The sequence below is a fragment of the Battus philenor genome, unplaced genomic scaffold (assembly GCF_028537555.1).
Source record: "Battus philenor isolate CCGP_79_NKW_IND1 unplaced genomic scaffold, ilBatPhil1.0.hap1 SCAF_8, whole genome shotgun sequence".
NCBI lineage: Eukaryota > Metazoa > Arthropoda > Insecta > Lepidoptera > Papilionidae > Battus > Battus philenor.
Window position 1 is genome coordinate 3,825,443 of NW_027181748.1, and position 5,276 is coordinate 3,830,718.

A 5,276-nucleotide genomic window follows, 5' to 3' on the forward strand; every position below is an offset into this window, starting at 1 on the left:
AGTCACGTGCCAAATGCTTATAGCGTGCGACTTAAGCATGCAAAGTGCACGATATCAACTGCTTAATTAACTAGAAATGAAGTTACACGCCGGGATCTATGCTTCCAATTAAGCTTACGGATTCATAGTTTGGTTTAGGGAAGGAAAACATAATTAAAATTTCTTGTTTAACCCTGCCATAAAACTGGTGCCTTTTTATAATTTTATTTAATGTTTCACGTAATCCTACGGATAGAACTAACTATAAACAGAAAACTAGTTACTAAAAATTCTAAAAGGCCTTTACATAAATGTATGAATATAGGTGTTCTAGAATTTTCTACAGCAATCATGAAATAACGCATAAGTTGAAGCTACTTTAGGCATGTTGCGATCTTTGGAATAAGCCTAGGCACAGCAGTGGGTGTCAATTAGCTGACATGACTGTTTTGAAGGTGATTAAAGTAAGAAAGAAAAGAAATAATATAAGGAAAGACCTAGACCCAAGGACAGACACCTTACTATTCTAGACAAGTGGTTTCGCGAATAGAAACATATTAAAGATAAAACATAATGATTGGACTTAGTGACGATCCTTAACTAAGAGATATCGTATGACAATGTTATAACTTAGTTGTATAATAGATACAATATATTCTCACTATACATATATTAAACTAACACGGTGTAGTTAAAACTGATTGGGTTCATAAATATTAATTATAACGATGCAACTAATCTCCGACGTGCCAAATCAAATGCAGGGTATAATAGTCCGTTAGTCGATTTCTGACAAGTTCATTTTTTATACATGCTTACTAAGGGATTTTATTTGTCAGTTGTATAAATAATAGTCATTATTTTAGCGGTTATATGTTTATTGCAAAACATTACATTATTTGTAGTACAAAACTACATTAACAATGATTTTTAATGACAATAACTTATTCTTCTTTTTTCAGCCGACCAAGGCCCCCTACAAATCATAGATCTCCCTCAAAGATCGCCACGGTGACCGATTTCGCGCATCCAGCTAGTTCCCGCGATATTTACTATGTCCTCGGACTACTTACAAGAGCATCTATCCGCGCCACGTAAACCGGCTACTTGAAAAAGATCAAAAAATATTTAAGAAAACATTAATGTTGTTAATCTTGTAACTTTCAGGCAATCTCCGATTGGGGCAAGGCCAATCTGGTCCAACTAAATATCGGCTAGAACCAGGCGTGCTTATTCATCGTAAAACGAAAGCCTTTACAATTGTCTCCTAATTACTAGACTACCGTTAACTGTTGAATATTACACAAACATCAAATCTCAAGTTTGGGTCGTTTATGGAGTCCCAGGTATTCTGAATATGTTTCAGCTTTAAATACTCGTATTGCAAAAACATCAAATCTCAAGTTTGGGTCGTTTATTGAGTCCCGGGTATTCTGAAGATGCGTTTTACACCAGGATAGCTCCTGAGTCTGTATGTAACACAAATCCAGTAAAGTAGAATACTGTAGCCATTTATCGAATAGATCGGCGAAACATCAGTTTGAAACTTTGGACTCCATAAAGAAACGAACCAAGAGGCTTATTGGTAACGATGCTTTGATCAGATTCATAAACGAAGACTGTATTTTTGAGAGTTTGCGTCAAAGTTACTTTAATTAATTCTTCCATCACTTTTCTTACATAGGTCATCAAGACGGACGGATGCATGACTTCCATGCACAGTTAAAATACCTACAACGTGCACTAAGCGTTTTGATACAACTTATAGTACGAACAGGCAAGTAATGGAATATCTTACCGCTGTCGTTTTTAGAACTAACTCATATAGCTAAGGAGTCTTCAAGTCAAAAGTAAACAGATATCTTCATGGTAATCATGTACCATCGTAGATCTCATCATCGCTTATCATGAGATAAAGCGGTCAAATGCTTTGTCAGTAACCAATTAAAAGAAATCACTTCTTAGAGAGGTAGTTTAGCGAGTTTGAAGGTAATGGGTACTAATCAATTCACCATGCGAACCAATTAAGGATTAATACGAAGTAAAAATCATTTTAGGTTACGAAGACACTTTTGTATTATGAAAAAATAAATTACATTTAAGTAGTGCCAAGTTACGTGACTTGAAATATCTTTTAAAACTTCGAACATAGATTTAAGATATATAACCGGTTGAAAGAAAAATAACATAAATCCTAGCTTGTCTTGAGTGACTTATTTTGATCGTCGCATCATAGCGATAAATTTCTCTTTATAGTACAACCTTTAGTATTTCTAGGTAAGTAATCGAATAATATCTCTGCTTTTTAAAAATATTGGACGCCATTTAACCTGGTCTCAGAATTTCATGCTATTCTATATTTAAAGCTATTTATGTAATCCTTTATTTGTGAGTTGGAATAAAAATTAAAAAAAATAAGTTTAGAGAATATCGACATAAGTTTTACCGTTTACACATAACGGACACAATAGAATCAAAACCATTTTATTCTTAAGCGAACAGATATGTTAGTGAGACTGGAAAGTAATGTCGCTTATTTAACTTAAATTCACAATACTGCATCAAATTTTTATTTCTGATCAACTATATTTTCTCCTACGTTATTAACAACCTTTTTCCATGTAGTATACGAATTTTCATTGCCGGAGCTGTAAAAATCAATCAGTTTTTCTGTAAAATATATCGGCAGAAACGACATTACTATCCGGTCCCTAAATTATAAATATTTATGTTTATATGCGCCGAAATAAATGTCCTTCTTATATATTTACAATCAAATAATCCGGTGGTATGAAATTTCTTTTTGACATTTGGAATGTTCCATTGAATCCATGTGTTACTGAAATCCACAACAGTAACTCTTTGCTATCATATACAAGTTCAAATCCAAAATACGGTTATTAAAAATCATAATAAGTTCTCTATTTAAATGGAAGTTCTTTATTTGAATTACAAATTGTCGCTCCAGTGGCGCAATTGGTTAGCGCACGGTACTTATACGACAGTGTCCTGAGCTATGCCGGGGTTGTGAGTTCGAACCTCACCTGGAGCAGACTTTATTTTATTAACTGTGCTGTAAGATAATGATTCCGTTAGTATGAGTTTATATCAAAATCCCATACAGTTTTGTATATTTGTAACATTAAGTTTTCAACTTACAAAGACAATTATCTTACACGTTTCTCAGTATAATCTTTTATATCTAATTTATTTATTTACGCTTTATTGGACACCAAAACTATAAAAATACATCAAAGCAACAAAATAACATAAATATTAAGTAAAAATAGAAAAAAAATATTTAAAGGTACAACAGGCAGTCTTATCGCTCGATGCGATCTCTACCAGGCAACCTTTAGATGGAGAAGAGAAACATGAGGGGAAGGCAGTTTAGGGTTTACATAATAAAAAATAATAAAACACATACTATTCACACAAATACATATAAACAAACATTCTTATGGAAATATATAGTACATATATACACATAAATATAGACATATCTGCAAAGTGTGGCGATATACCCTATAAATATTTTAGAGGCAGGCTGGAAAAAACGACGATTGCCCATCGCTAGCTACAACTTTTTTCTTACTTTTCTAGCTTTAATACCGTTACGATAAAAATAATTGTCTTTTAAATTTCGTATCAAGTCATTTTAAATGTCTTTATATGAGCGGAGCTGGTGATCAGCCAGAGCATGTGCTAATGAGGTTCAAAATATTCGTAATGAGTATTCAATATTCATAACAGGAGCATAATAAGCCATTTCCCTGTATAACGTGAAATCGTTCCGAATGTGCTTGCCTACAGGAACACACGTGACAGACAGCTCAATCAATCAGTTTGACAGATGGATGGTTCGCATTACTTCAAAGCTATTCACGATGTGAATACATTTTAAATCAAACAAATTTCAATTTCTTTACGTACAACGCGTTTCAATTTATCTAAACGGTATACTATTTTGCTTATAAGTCATTACATATATTTTTATTTTTATTACATAAAAATCGAACACGATCACATTTACGAGGGCCAAACTGAAAGTTTTTAGAACTGGCAACTTAAAAGCATTATATTAAAAAAATAAGTTTAAATTTTGAAAATAGAACTCTTTACCAATAATATTGAGTATACATTTCATTCATTTGTCATTTGTTTTACGATTTGGCGGCAAATTGAAAATTGTCTGTGCACGTCAGAATGTATTTAAGCCGAGAAAATTTTCGTGCAAAGATTTTTTATGACTTTCGATGTCATATAAGTCAACAAGAAAGTTATGATAGACTTCGATTGGCTTTTCACGATGAAGCCCCATCTCGTGCCACAGTTTACGACTGGTTTAATGAATTCAAACGTGGTCGAACTAATCTCACCGATGATTTGCGTGAGGGACGGCCTTCTACAGCGACGACTGAAGACAATATCAGTGTTGTGCGGCGTATGATAGAGACTGACAAAAGAGTGACCTATCAGCAGATTCGGACAAGTCTAGGCATAGGTATGAGTCAAGTGCACAAAATCCTCCATGAACATTTAGCGGTCAGGAAGCTTTGTGCCCGCTGGATACCGCATAATTTGACCGAGGCTCAAAAACTCCGCCGTGTTGATTGGTGCCGAGAAATGATCCAAAAATTTAACGGAGGTGACTCAAATGCTGTGTTCGACATACTAACGGGTGACGAAAGCTGGATTTACTGTTATGATCCGGAAACCAAAAGACAGTCTGCTCTGTGGGAGTTTCCTTCCGAAGAGTTGCCAACTAAAGTGAAGAGAGGTCGAAGAGTTGGAAAAAAGATGGTGGCCTCGTTCCTAGGAAAGACAGGTCATTACGCGACAGTTGTCTTAGAGGATCAGAAAACGGTTAATGCAGAGTGGTACACTAACAACTGTTTGCCACTTGTCTTGGAAAAAGTTCGAGAGAAACGACCTCGCAGCAGGATCCTCCTTCATCACGACAATGCCTCGTCGCACACCGCCAGGCAAACGATCGACTATTTGGCGACCTCAGACGTGGAATTACTGGGTCACCCGCCGTATAGCCCCGACCTCGCACCCTGCGATTTTTATTTATTCCCGAAAATAAAAGAAAAACTTCGAGGAAAACATTTTATAGACGCCGAAGAAGCAGTGGCTGCGTTTCAAAACGCCGTCGAAGAGAGGCCGAGTGGGCAAGGTGCTTTTCTCATTGGTTCCATCGAATGCAGCGATGTATTGATGTAAATGGACGCTATTTTGAAAAGTTATAATAAAACTAATAACTTGCTAGAATGCTTAGTTTTTGATTTTCTAAG

The 5,276-nt window shown here is 35.3% G+C and overlaps 1 non-coding gene across 1 annotated transcript; it reads left to right on the plus strand.

Annotated features, from left to right (window-relative positions):
• Window positions 1-2,940: 2,940 nt before the first annotated feature.
• TRNAI-UAU (transfer RNA isoleucine (anticodon UAU)) lies at window positions 2,941-3,031 on the plus strand. The gene is given in 2 exon segments: window positions 2,941-2,978; window positions 2,996-3,031. It is a non-coding gene; the product is annotated as a tRNA-Ile (tRNA).
• Window positions 3,032-5,276: the final 2,245 nt, after the last annotated feature.